The sequence below is a fragment of the Hypanus sabinus genome, chromosome 2 (genome assembly GCF_030144855.1).
Source record: "Hypanus sabinus isolate sHypSab1 chromosome 2, sHypSab1.hap1, whole genome shotgun sequence".
In the NCBI taxonomy this organism is placed as follows: Eukaryota; Metazoa; Chordata; class Chondrichthyes; order Myliobatiformes; family Dasyatidae; genus Hypanus; species Hypanus sabinus.
In genome coordinates, this window is record NC_082707.1 from 187,922,446 (window position 1) to 187,937,471 (window position 15,026).

Genomic DNA, 15,026 nt, shown 5'->3' on the forward strand with positions numbered 1-15,026 from the left:
ATGAGTGCAGTTCTGCTAAGCTGGTCACTTGTCACCCCAGGGTGTAGATGAAACAATTGCATCATCAGAAAGAGATGGGTTAATTCTTGCCTGTTGAATATGGTAATTGTCCTGGCATTGTGTGCCTTCAATAATACGTATTATTCATGTGTCCATGCCTGAATGATATCCAAGTCCTTCTGTATGCAGATGTTGGTTGATATATTATATTAAGATATGCAAATGAAGCTAATAGTGTGCAAACAAGAGTAAAGATCTGACCTTATGACAGATGGAAGATTATTGATGAGACTCCTAAGGTTCATTGGACCTAGGACATTGCGTTTGAAATATATATTTGCTCATAAGACACAAGAAAATTATGCTACAATTGGAAAAAAAAAACACACACAGATACACAGCAACATCTTATTTTTGAAGCACCTGTTGGCATATTTCTGTAAACATTTTGAATGTGGTGACAGTTTCAGGGAATGATACTCCTCTCACAGAGAGCTGTAAATAATTCCACGCGTCTGCTTTAAGCCACAGGGAGCACATCGGCAAAAGATGCCTGGAATTTGTGATGAGCAGGTTTCTCAGGCTTTGAGCTGAATGGAAAAGAGGAAAGATTCATGAACGCTGCTGCTTTGTGTTAACCCAGGAGGAACTTGAGACAATTGTTGATCTAAATTTAGATAATATAGGTGAGGATTGCCAACCTCTGGAACTAATGCTAAATTTTCAAGACATTATTGAGGACAAGCTCTGGAGGAAGATCACAAAGGCACTTAAATACGTGTTTTTATGAAAAGTATTTTTTATTCTGTACACTCAGAGATATTGGAGATAAATTTTAACTGTGAAGAAGCTTTTAATAGGGAAATAAGGTGTCCACCTATTCAGTTAGTGGCATGGATGCCACCATAATGGTGGCATGTCAGGGAACTAATTGAGGGGCATGTTAGCTGGAGGCACCAGGTTATACAATAACATGTCCAGGAATATTTTTCAACCCGAGCTAGAATCCTTGAATTCAGTTTGGATGTTCTAAATTTTGGATGCTTTAAATGAAGTACATATTTTTAACATTTTCAATTAAAACGTCAGGTCCTTCAATGTAAAGTATAACTTCTAGTATTGCACTGTATGAAGGAATGGGATAGGAATACCTCCCATACTAGAACATCCATTCTGAAAGTAAATTTTCCCAAATCACACAAATACAATCATAAGATATCAGAGCAGAATTAGGCCCATTGAAAGAAAATGGAGGCTATTTGGTGAGAAGGATTAGATTAATCTTGGAGCAGGTTAAAGGGTTGACACATCATTGAGGGTCAAAGGGCCCGTACTTTGTTGAATGTTCTATGAGTCTATTCTACCATTCAATTATGGCTGATTTATTTTCCCTCTCAACCCCATTTTCCTACCTTATCCATGTAACATTTAACACCCTTGCTAATGAAGAAACTATCAACCTCTGTTTTAAATATACCCAATGACCTAGCCTCTACAGTCATCTGTGGCAATGAATTCCACAGAGTCATCACACTCTAGCTAAGGAAAATCCTCCTCATCTCTGTTCTGAAGGGATATCCTTGTATTCCGATGCTGTACCCTTTGGTCCTAGGCACCCCCAATATTGGAAACATTCTCTCCATATCCACTCTAGCTAGGTCTTCAATATTTGGGATGTTTTAATGAGATCTTCCCTCATTCTTTGAACTCCAATAAGTACAGATACGTACAGAGCCTGTCAGGAAAGCTTGCCAGAATTTTAACTTGCTTCAGAACTTAAGGGAGTTCAGTACATCGGAGAACACAGACATGTCATAGAAGCAAACTTCTGAAGTAGTACTGCTGGAAGTATCCTGGCTGGTTGCATCACAGTCTGGAATGGCAAGAATGTACAAAGCTGCAGAGAGTAGTGGACTCAGCACAATACATCATGGCATATCCCTTCCCACCAGCAAATGTATCTATCTGAGCTGCTGCCTCAAAAAAGCAGGATCTGTTATCAAAGATCCCTGCTATTTGTGCCATGCCATCTTCTCACAGCTACCATGGGGAAGGAGATGCAAAAGCCTGAAGTCCCACACCACCAGATTCAAGAACAGTGATTTCCCTTCAACCATTCAATTCTTTAACTAATCTGCCCAACACTAATCACTAACTACCTCAGAACAGAAACACTATAACCATTTTATACTACAATAAACTTTTTTTTTAGACCATAAGATCATAAGAGCAGAAACAGGCTATTTGGCCCAATAAGACTGCTCTGCCATTTCATCATGGCTGATCCATTTCCCTCTCAGCCCCAATCTCCTGCCTTCTCTCTTTTACCCTACATGCCCTGACCAATCAAGAATCTATCAACCTCTGCCTTAAATACACCCAATTACTCGGCCTCCACAGCCACCTGTGGCAACAGATTTTATACCACTCACTGGCTAAAGAACTTCCTCTTCACCTCCATTATAAAAAGTCACCCCTCTCCCTCTATTCTGAGGCTGTGTCTTCTGGTCTTAAACTCCCTCACCAGAGGAAACATCCTCTCCAAAGCTACTCTGTCGAGTACTTTCACCATTTAACAATTTTTATGAGGTCACCCCTCATTCATTTGAATTCGAGTGGTAGAGGCCCCGAGCCATCAATTTTGTTCAAATTGTGTTGTTTCTGCATAATTTTGTTTAATGTATGTTTTTCTTGTGAACTTTGTGTTCCTGATGCAATGTGCCTGCTGTGCTGCTGCAAGTAAGTTTTCTCATTGCACCCCTCCATTCACGTACTTGTGCATATGACAAAATTATGAATTTAACTTTTTGTGTAGTTAAGTAACAAGTAGTGTTCTCTCCGCTGTGGATCAGACCTGAGGATAGCACGGTGGTGTAGTGGTTAGCAGAACGCTTTATCGTACCAGCCGCTGACTGTAAGGAGTTGGTGCATTCTCCCCATCACTGTCAGGATTCCTCAGGCTGCTCTGGTTTTCTCCCACAGCCATAAGATGACCAGTGGTAGATTAATTGGTCATTGTAAATTGGCATGTTATTAGATTAGATTAGATTAAATTGGGGATTGTTGGGTGGTGTGGCTCGAAGGGCCAAAAGTGGCTGTCCCACACTGTATCTCAACACATCCATAATTAATCCGACTGGTGCCCACGCTAACTACGCCAGTTTGTTATATTTGCTCCAGGATTGATACTCCCGCATTTCAATATGCCTGCAGGTTTCATTGCTTGGTTCTCACACCAATGGTCCTGCAGCATCCTGTGTTAATTGTTGTTTGATCTGTCCATACACACAATGCCCCCCTCCCTCAACCAACTGCAAAGAACAGATGGTGCTCAGGTCACTTTTACCATGTTGAATCTTCATTAAGTTTGGTGGAAAACGTGAACGTAGTTCTTAGCACTTCTATAATTTCCCTCAAGGATTCCTCACAGGATTGTCCCAGTTTCAATTGCAGGAGATGAAAGGGATCTTACACCTTCTCTGAGTTTGAACTCATGCAAAGCTTCCTGTCAGTTTCTTAATTCACAACAAATGCTGCCATCCTGATTTTGGCTGATTTTGCCACTTGCGATTTCAGAGACAACTGCCAGTTAGCTACCGTGAAAGTATGCTCCATCTTTACAGGTTTACGCACTGCACTTGCCCAGTGTATTCACACTCAATTAGTCTACAGTCTACTTTGCATTCAGACCCTCACCTTTAGCTAGTATGACTGAAGTCTCTGACCTTCAACAAGAAGGTAAGTTTAATACATTTAACTTGGCATTATACAATTATCCAGATCTACATACCCTGACAGGGGCAGTCTGCAAGTGTCACCAAGCTTCCTGTGCCAACATGCCAAGACCACAATTTACTACCCAACCCATATGTCTTTGAAGCCAGAGTATCTGGAGAAAATCAACACGGTCATGGGGAGAACATACAAACTCCTCAAAGACAGCGGTGGGAATCGAACACTGGTGTTGTAATCGTATTACACTACCACAATGCTACTGTGCTGTGTATAATTGCACTGGGATCTGAACCCAGAAACCTAAGGTGAGTTATCAATGTAAGGGTGCACAGTCAAGAAAAAAGTTCACAAATTCAAAAATCTCAAAAAAATTCAAAGAAAAGTCAAAAAAAATTTCTAAATTCAAAAATTTACTTCTTGACATTCATCTGCTGATGAATGTTGAACAATAAGAAAGTAATGATACCCATCTCTTCAATAACTCTTGAAAGCAAGAATTGTTAACCTACCAAGAATTGATCGATAGATTCTATACAAATGTACCATTGTGTTCTTGATACAATACTTACAACATCATTGGTGTAATACTATAATGAATTACATGGGGTGTATGGCACAATATGACCAGTCACAGCAAAGCTTGTGCTTCATTTAAGTGTTCTTCTCTTGTGAGCTGCCCATAAAATGTTGCCTACATAGCCGAGAGACTGATATGTGTGAAAATCCCTGAAGATCTGCAGGTTCTGAGATCCTCAAATCATCATATCACTGGCGGCATCTCTTTACTCTTCCAAATCTATGAACATAACTCTCCATTCCCTCCTCTTTCTTCCTCTTGTAAGGCCAGACCACTCCTTAAATGCAGCCATGCTATCCATCTCAATCATTCTTTGTGGCTGGTCAATTCCACATTGGCACCACTTTTTAGATAAAGAAGTTTCCTCTGGCATCATTGAACATAGGGCATATACTCTGTTACCACTCTATTAGGTACCTAACAGTGGCCACTGAGTGAGAGTTCATGGACATCTGCTGCTGTAGATCATCAACTTCAAGGTTCAACATTGTGTGTTCAGAGATGCTCTTCTGTACACCGTTGTTGTAACATAGGCTTATCTGAGTTACTGACAGCTTCCTATCAGTTTGAACCAGTCTGGCTATTCTCCTTTGACCTCTCATTACTAAGGTGTTTTCACACACAGAACTGCCACTCACAGGATGTTATTTTAGTTTTTTGCACCATCCTCTGTATATTCTGGAGCAGGGGGATGACAATCTGTGGTCCACAGACCCCTTGCTAAATGGCATTAAATGGGTTTGTAACCCCTGATCTAGAGGATGCATGAAAATCCCAGGAAATCAGCAGTTTCTGAGATCCTCAAACTGTCCCATCTAGCATTAGCAATCTTTGCAGGGTTAGTCACTTAGCTCACATTTATCTCCTATCCTGGAGGTTGGTCTGATCAACAACTGAACCTCTTGACCAAGTCTGCATGCTTTTATGCATTGAATTGCTGCCACATGGTTGGTTGATTAAATTTTGCATTAATGAGTTGGTGTACCAGTGTACTTAATAAAGTGGCCACTGACTGTATATCATAAAGAACAGAGGTCCCAGCACTGATCTCTGTGGAACTCAACTGGTCATGGACCTAGCCATAATAACACCCTCCTGCCACTAACCTTTGTCTCATATGGGCTGATTAGATAATTGCATTAGTAAGTGTACAGGCATACCTAATAAAGTGGCCACTGGGTGTTGAACATTATTGCTTAGTAGTGGCCTTTTGGCCTACAATGTGCTGACTTTTAAACTACTCTAAGATCAACCTAACCCTTCCTTCCCATATAGCACCCATCTTCCATGTGCCTATATATGAGTTTCTTAAATGTCCCATGGAGTCAAACAAAAGGAGTACATGCCCTTTAGACCACTGAATCTGTGTTGATGAACAAACATCCACTATGCCAAGCCTAATCCCTTTTATTGTTCCATCAACTCTTGAGGCAATTTACCATGGTCACCTAAGATGCCTACCAGTTCATCTTTGGAAAGTGGCAAGAATCTGGTGCACCCAGATTCTTGTGCACTCAACACAAGCAACACCCAGAGGTCAGGACTGAACCTCGATTACTGAGGCAACAACTGAGGCAATGGCTCTATCAACTGTGGCAGTGTTGCTTGTTGAGATTTGGAACTGCTTGGTGACTATCCTGTGATCGCAGCAACTAGCTTTTCTGCACAAATGATAGCTTTCCCTCTGCATTCAATGAATCGTCTTTGTTAATTCTCCCCATTAACTCATCCAAAAATTGAATGGAATGGATTGAGCAAGACCTTCCTTATTGAAATCCATGCTGGCTCTTCATTATTACACTTACTGTTTCTTGAGATTCCTTTACTCCCATCACTGACGTTGAACCAATTGGTCTGCAATTCCATGGGAATTTTCTTAAATTTAGTTATTACATTAGCTAATCGCCAGCCTCTGGCAATCAACTTTTACTAATGAATTATTAAGTATGTGTAATACTGCCTATGCTATCTCTTCCCTAGATACTTTTAAAATCTGTGGATGCAATCCACCCGGACTGAGGGATTTTATCCTCTTTAAGTTTGATGAGGTTATTTAACATAAATCCTTTTTCTATTTTAAATGAAATTATCTCATTATCATCTCATCATCCCATGTCAAATCCATCTGAACTACATCCCTGTTAAGCGCATGTGTAAAATAATGATATAATATCTCTGCCAACTTTTTATTATTATTACCTTTGTGTTCCCATATTAACCTTGCTTTTATAGTACTGTAAAATACTGTACTATTTTATTTTCTTGGATAATTTAATTGCATGCATTTCTTTGTTCTCCTCATTGGTTTTTGTCACTTTTCCATTGACCACTTGGCGTTCTTCCTGAATATGGAATTCTCTGCTTGCAACATACATTCTCTAAAACTACAGTCATCCATTTCCACAGAGAGGTCCATGGGGTATATGGTGCAAAAAGACGAGACATGGCAATGGCTGTGCTTTACTTGAGTGACCTTCCATTGTGAGCTGCCCATAAAACGTCATCATATATTGCCAGCGCCATCTTTTCCATCTTCCAAATCTGTGAAAAAAACCCTTCATTCTCTTCACCCTCTTCTGTTGTAAGGCTTCCTCTTAAATGCGGCCATGCTATTCATTTCAATCCTTCTCTATGATGGTGAGTTCCACACTGGCACGGCTTTTTGGATAAAGGAAATCCTTCTAGCATCACTTAACATACAACATGCAGTCAGCTACCACTTTATTAGATACGTCCTGTATGTAAATGGTCTGGTGCTGTAGCACATCCACTTCGAGGTTTGATGCGTTGTGCAGTTGGAGATAATCTTCTGGGCACCACCGTTGCGACACATGGTTATCTGAGATACTGTCAGCTTGAACCAGTCTGATCATTCTCCTCTGACCTCGCTCATAAACGAGGCATCTTCACCCATAGAATGCTGCTCACCGGGTATTTTCTTTTTGTTTTTCATACCTGATTCACCATCAATAACTCACGGAGACGTAAGTCAAGATAGGCTTTTATTGGCTGGAAGAAAGCACCGTCAGCAGCAAGAGACCACCACACAACATCCTGGAGACTGAGGGAGGAGCAGTGCCTCCAATCGCCTTTATACTGGGGTCTGTGGGAGGAGCCACAGGAGCAGTCAGCTGATGGTGCGTGTCCAAACAGGTATATGTAGTTCACCACAATACCATTCTCTCTAGAGACAGATGTTTGAAAACTCCCAGGAGATCAGCAGTTTCTGAGATTCTCAAACCATCCTATTTAGCGTGATTGGTTGATTAAATAATTACATTAATGAATAAGTGTATGGGTGTACCTAATATATTGGCCTCTGAGTGTATAATAATCTCAGTCTCTCTCTGTGATGGTGTGTTCCATGTTGCCACAACTCTTTGAGTAAAGAAGTTTCTATAAACATCATTGAACATACAACGTAAAATATACAACATTACAGCACAGTGTGGTTCCCTTGCCCCATGATGTTGTGCCAAACTTTTACCCTACTCTAAAGTCATCCTTCCCTCCAATATATAAAAAGTACTCAAAAGGCAAAGCAGAGCCTGCAGCCTTTGTGGACAAAGAAATGGAGTAAATATCTCAGATCATTGAATGTCTGGTGCTCATTTCTCTGGTGACGTGGACAGAAATTGTACCAGTTATCATGGGGAAACTATATTGTTAAATTTGTGTTTATCTTCCTGCCAGGTTTAACATCAAAATTGAAGACGTAGCCTGTACATGGTATGTATTTGTCAAAAAGAAAGAATTGTAATTTAATTGACTGACAATTCAGGTCTGTTTAGGAAGGAATATAAAAGTTTTGACAACAAATGCAATTGCTTGATTATTCAGAAAGCTAGACAGATTGATGCATATTGATCATTCCGAAGGTTTCTTCTTCTATTGCTTACTTGCTGGTTTGCACAAAGCAACTTTTAACTGCTCACCAAAATATGGTTTTGATTTAATTCCTGCTGTTTTTTTGTTGGTCCATCCTGAAATCTCTACTCAATTTTAGTGCATTTCACAATTTTAAGAACCTTTACGTCAAAACCCAGGTCAGCTATGTAGAAATTGGACAAAATCTGATATAAAAAAAAATTGTCACTGAAATGGGGAGAAACTATTTACTTGAAGTTGCTGTGGAAAGTTAATGCCATGTCATTGGGGATGATTACTAGAATATCTTTGAAAGGAAATGGAGACACACACTTAAGGCAGAGGAAGATATGTCCTTATAAGGAAGTAACAGAGTGATGACATGACTTTTGGAATGCCCTCATGCAGGTCCATTTCTGTGCTGTATAGATCCTTGGTTCTGTTTATTCAGGAAAGAGAAACAAGAGCAGCTGAGTGAAAAAAAGATCATTGAGAACAAACAATTAAAAAGAAAATCAACAGAACATTCATGAAGCAAGCTTAGCCATTTTGTTTTGTGAAACTGATCCAGATTACTGGTCAAGCTTGTGCTGTGCATAGTTAATAAAACTACCTCTAGTAAGATATATAGCAGGGGTTCACAACCTTATTAATACTATGGACCAATACCATTATTCAAGAGGTACTCCTGACATATACTGATCAAAAAGATCTTCTTCACATTCTTCCTCCTTTAATAGCTTCATTGGGGAAACTAGAGTACTTGCTTCACTATGTATATTTCCATACTGCAGATTTCAATTTTCAAATTTAATTTTCAATTTTCTGAATGTGGGCAGTTTTTACTAAGGCTCTGTTCATATCTGGACTTGACAAGTGAAATGCATGGTGAGTCAAATAACTTTCAAATATAAACAATGTTATTGTGTTGTATAATATCGTTTTCAGCTTCAAGAACGGACGAAAATGTCCTGTCAAATCATTGAAGTGCACTCTGTGGATGGAGCACACCTATATCTAATAGATCATATTTCTCATGTTCCACAATCCTTAACCAGAGATAGATATTAACCATTTAGTCAATTAAAGCAGTACCAACTTTCCAGAACATTCCCTGTTGTCCAAATCAACCACTTCCATCATAATATTAAGGGAAAAGAATAACTAACTTGGAAACAACTTGGAAACTTTGACACAACCTAGGGTCAATTCTGCCGCTCTCTGTGAGGAGTTTGTACGATCTCTCCGTGATGACATGGTTTTCCTCGAGATGCTCCGGTTTCTTCCCACAATCCAAAGATGTATAGATAGGGTTAGTGAGTTGTCAGCTTGCTCTGTTGGCACAAGAAGTGCAGTGACACTCGCCCAGCCCAATCCTTGCTGCTTTGATGTGACACAAATGACGCATTTCACTGGATATTTCAATGTATATGTGACAATTAAAGCTATTCTTAAATCTTACCTTAATCAGAACAATTTTGTTTTGTAGGTGCTATGTGATTCCATGAGAAGAATGACCTATAGGTGGATGATCATTTGAAAAATAGGGCAATTATCTAACTTCCATTCACACGGAAAGTGGATGAGAAGGAGTACAACAGATAACTGGTAATCAACATAAAGAGAAATAACAAAGGCTTTAATAATCACACAAGAAGTAATAGGATACTCAAAGAAGAGGTGGAACAAAGACGGCTGTCAGAATGGCAGTGATACTTAATAAGCATCTTCAAAATGTTTTTACAGAGGTGGTTGAAAATGAGAGTGTAGGAGGACCCGAGGCGGATGTTAAAGATCATCTACTGGAGATAAATATTCAGAAGAAAGTTAATTGTACCTTAATAAAAATAAGTCATCAGATCCTGGATGGTGGGCTCTCCAGTTAGCTGAAGACTTTGGGACCAAATCTTAATGATGATACATGACTAGGAATACCACATGGTGTCAGAACCATGTTACACCTCTGTCCAGAGAGACAAGTTGAGATATGCTGGGAAAACCTTGCCTTCCAGAGTACCCCCATGGAAAACCCATGCAGTCATGGGGAGAGCTTTCAAATTCCTTACAGACAGCAAAGAAATTGAACTTGGGTCCCTAGCACTGTAATAGCATTCTGCTCACTGCTATGCTTGCGTGCCAACCCAGATATCAGAGATTGGTGCTTATTTACATATTTCAAAGTCTTAGAATATAGAATGTTATAGACTTAAGAGAAAGCAAAGATAAGAATCATAGACGTAGTGAGAAATGTATTTTAAGTCAGGGGTTCCAACCTTTTTAATGCCATGGACCCTCACCATTAACCGAGGGGTCTGTGGAGCCTAGGTTCGGAATCCCTTTGTTAAGGAAACTGCTGATTATACAGGGAAAGGGGCCCTCTTGGATGTCACACCACAGCTTTTTCAGACTCTGCTTAAGACTTCAGCTTTGGTGTATTTTATCCTCACTGACCAACAAGCCTTCCCCGCCGAGGGCAGCGGAATAGCATCGAAGTTAGTGTAGCAGTTTACTACAACAGTTAGAAGATTGGGGTTCAATTCCCGCCACTGTCTCTAACCTCCTGGTGATCACGTAAGTTTCTTCTGCATTTTCCCTTTTCCTCCCACGTTCCAAAGACATACAGGTTAGGAAAATTGTGGAGCTTGCTTTGTTGGCATTGGAAGTCTGGCAATGCTTGAAGGCTGCCCTAAGCAAATCCTTGGACTGTACTGCCATTGATGCAAATGACACATTTTACTGTGAGTTTTGATGTTTTGATGTACATATGGCAAATAAAGCAGATTTTGCAATGTATGCCTGAGGTATTAAACTTGATTGTGAACTCTTTATAAATCTTTACAACTTCATGAGGAACCAACTGGACAAAAGTTTAACTGACAATTGAAAGGCAAATTGCCTTGGAGATTTATTGATGGGATGTGCTGTGGAGTGGAGTTTGATAAGGTTTGTGTGGAGCATAAATACCATTGTAGGCCACTTGGACTGAAGTCGCTGAGCTATAAATTCCACATAATACTTTATGAAGTCACATCACAGAAATTTGAGCAAGATTACTGTTCCTGGCATTTACCTGGTGGAACTGGCAAAGAGATAAGGACTTGGAACAAAGTATTAAATATGATGCACGGGTCTGAAGGTGATGAAATCTGGAGTAACAATCAAGAAGCTGGAGGAACTCAGTAGGTCAGGCAAGATCTGTGAAGAAAAACTGACAGTCAACAATTCGGGCAAGGTTCTTCCTCCGTACTGAAAGATTGAGGGGGAGCTAGCCAGTGAAAAGTGGTGATGGGGAGGAATAAACTGGCAAATGATAGGTGGATCCATGTTCAGAAACATTTATTACCCTACAACCATTAGGCTCCTGAACCAGAGTGAATAACTTCACTCACCCCAATGTTGAGCTGACTTCACAACCTATTTCAAGGACTCTGCAACTCATGTTCTCAATATTACTTTAAAAAAATTTTTACATTATTTGCACAGTGTCTTCTTTTACACAATGCTTGTTTGTTATTTACAGCTTTTCCTCATAAAATTCTGTTGTATTTCTTTATTTTCCTATAAATGCATTATAAGAAAATATACCTCAAGGTAGTATACAGTGATACATACATACTTTGATAATAATTAGATGGAGAAGGGAAGAGTGAGATTACTGACAGAGTTTGAGAGGTGATAGGTGGAGGGAACAAGAAGCTGCAGATGACACACCCTAACTGAGCCTCTCTTAATGCATCATCTTTTCTTCACAGAAAAGTAAAATAAATGAACATCTTTGCCCTTTGTCTGGGAGTTCCATTTGTTCTCATGCTCAAATGTCAAGCAAATTGTGGTGGATGTGCAGAACCCTTAATTCTGGGAGTTCAGTATCAGTGACTATGTATCTCTGAGGACCAGGGCTGGTCTTTAATTTATTTTTCATCTATCTTAACTTAAATACATTGGAAACAGGCAGATGATCAATGATACCAAAATATTTTTAAAAAATATACTGGGAAGAGTGCCAGAGATTACAAATAGTTGTAATAAAGGGAGCTCAGGTGGCAGTTACATTTTGATGTAGTGAAAGGCGAATGATCATATTTTGGGGGGGGAGGGTGGGGAGAAAGCATCAAAATGAATGACATTCCAAATAGCAAGCTTGTAAATAAACTGGAGGAACAAAAATTGCAGGAGTCCAGATAACTGGCTATTGTTCTGTTGGAGACAAAACCAAGGAAAAGGTCATAAATAGACAGATGAAAATGTTATATAAATTACCAAATGCTGCAAATACTCAGCAGAGCAGGCAACATCTGTGGAGAATGAAAGAGAGTTATTGTTTCTGGTCCATGACCTTTCATAGAGCTGGAAACCATCAGAGATGGAACAACTATTAACATGCAGAGAGCGCAACAGAAGGGAGGAGGGAACAAAAGGGAAGGTTTGTGACAAGGTGGAGGACAGGAAAAAGCAAAAATGGGCTGATGGAGCCAAGTGACAGAAGTCAGCAAAGGCTTCTGAGTAACGTTTGTAAAGCACGTTTGTAACAGTTGTACATTGCAGAAAGACATTTAATATCAGATGAAGAAGACTTTGGTGTACAAGATCATAAGAGGCATAAATTGAGTGGACAGGCAGAGATCTTTAACCCAGGATGGAAATGACTAATAAAAGGAGACATAATTATTGGAGGCAAGTATAGCGGGCTTAGGGTAAATGGGGCTCTTCAGCCGTGGTTGGCATCTCATCTAGGAGAAGGAAAACTCTGATCTCAAACCTCTGCTGCCTTGTAGCATGGGGAAGACTTCAGGAATAAACCCAGAGGGAAAAATCCAGAGCTGGGGTCCCTAAGGCAGTCCTACATTGAGTTCAATACTGACTGGCAACTCCTGTGATGTCACTGGTGCCAAACTGTGTTGGTGTCTGGCGTGCCTTTAGATTCAACAGCTGTGTGGAGAGGGAGAGCTTGCTACATGGACATATCGTTCTGCCCTGGCTTGCTTATCACGCAGACCGCTGAGACGCATCCATGGTCAAACCTGACCAAAGGAGGTCCCCTACAGGGGGCATGTCAGAGGTACGATTTTGCACAGGAGTGGTGGGTCCTTGGAACACCCTGCTAGAGATAGTGGTAGAGGCAGATACATTAGGGGCATTTAAGAAACTCTTATGCAGGCCAATGATGACAGAAAATTGGAGGACTACATGGGAGGGAAGGCTTAGATTAATCTTAGAGCAGTTTAAAAGGTCATGGACAAAAGGGCCTGTTCTGTGCTATACTGTTTCTAAGACTTGGAAATGTGTAAATAAGCCAGAGTCTCTGATGTTTGGGATGAAACGGTGACAGTTAGCATAATGCTGTTACAGCACCAGCAACCTGCATTCAATTCCACCCTGTCTGTAAGGAACTTGAAGGTTCTCCCCATGACAGCACAAGTTTTCCCTGAGTGCTCCAGTTTCCTCCCACGTTCCAGAAGTGCATGAGTTAGTAGGTTAATTGGTCACATGGATACAATTGGGTGGAACAAGTTTGCTGGGCTGAAAGGGCCTGTCACTATGCTCTAAACAAGACAAAATCAATAAATTCTGATGGAAGAACTCAGCGTTCAAGCAGTATCTGTAGGAAGGAAGGAACTGTTGCAGTTTTGGGTCAAAACCCAACTTCAGGACTTAATAAGCATCGTGCAAGTACAAGTTTTGCAGGCTGCATCCTGATGCAGAGTTGCAACCCGAAATGGTTGGCAATTCCTTTCCTCCCACAGAGGAAAATTGACATGCTGAGCTTATCCAGCAGACTGTTTGTTGCTCCTGATTCCAGCACTTACAGCCTCTTGTATATCCAATGTAAGTAAGCAGATCTCTACACTTTGAAGACAATGACAAGAAAAGGCAAAAAGAAACAACAATGATGTTCAGTCTGAATAGAACTAGATTAGTGTTGGCACACATGGTTACCACATGAGTGGAAGCTGCTTTGCATGGAATGTGATTGGCAAAGATTCACTAAATGACTATGTATGAGATGACAACACAATGAAGAACTAACTTGAAACACTGAGGCTTCTTTCAATGAGTGACATAATGACAATCTAAAGGAGGCTTTAAAAATTAAGCAGTTCTTTCAGCAGATAGCAGGAAATGATCATGTTCACTGATGGAATGAGTGCAGTGGCTGGGGTTGAATATAGATTTGAGATTATCAGAAAAAGACAGGTAAATATCCTTTTCACATTATTAGAATATATTACAGCCACCAAGTGGAGATTTGCTAGATTGCTGCCTGAATTAGAGAGCATATCTTATGAGAAAAGATTGAGCAAACTATAGTTTTCAATCTTGTGTCCCTCACCCTGTTCTTCTATACTCTCCGATCAGATTCCCTCTTTCCCAGCCCTTCATCTCTTTCACCAATCAACTTCCCAACTCTTTACTTCACTCTTCCTCCTTTCCCAGATTCACCTATCATTTACTACCTTGTACTTCTTCCTCTCCTCCCCTCAACTTCTTATTCTCACTTCTACCATTCCTTTCCAGTCCTGATGAAGAGTCTCAGCTCAAAGCATCGACTGTTTATTCTTTTCCATAGATGCAGACTGGCCTGCTGCGTCCCCCAGCATTTTGGTTGTGTTACCTTGGGCTTTTCTCTTTAGAATAGAAAAGGATGAGAGGTGACTTGATAGATTTTAAGAAGCAAAGATAAAGTGGATAACTGATGTATTTTTTCTCACATGGGCAATGGCTGGTACTAGAAGACATCCTTTTAATTCAAGCAGGGGACAGTTTAGGAGAGATATGAGAGGTAAATTTTTGTACACAGAGAATACTAGGTGCATAGAACGCACACTAGGGGTGGTGGTAGAGGTTG

At 40.3% G+C, this 15,026-nt stretch overlaps 1 protein-coding gene and 1 long non-coding RNA gene across 2 annotated transcripts in view; one reads left to right on the forward strand and one right to left on the reverse strand.

Annotated features, from left to right (window-relative positions):
• Positions 1 to 15,026, reverse strand: part of LOC132404104 (neurexin-3-like) — a 2,171,528-nt gene that overhangs the window by 929,087 nt on the left and 1,227,415 nt on the right. The window lies entirely within an intron of this gene.
• On the forward strand, positions 1,154 to 10,960 carry LOC132389127 (uncharacterized). Its single transcript, XR_009510431.1, has 3 exons — positions 1,154 to 7,465; positions 8,006 to 8,041; positions 9,669 to 10,960. It is a non-coding gene; the product is annotated as an uncharacterized LOC132389127 (long non-coding RNA).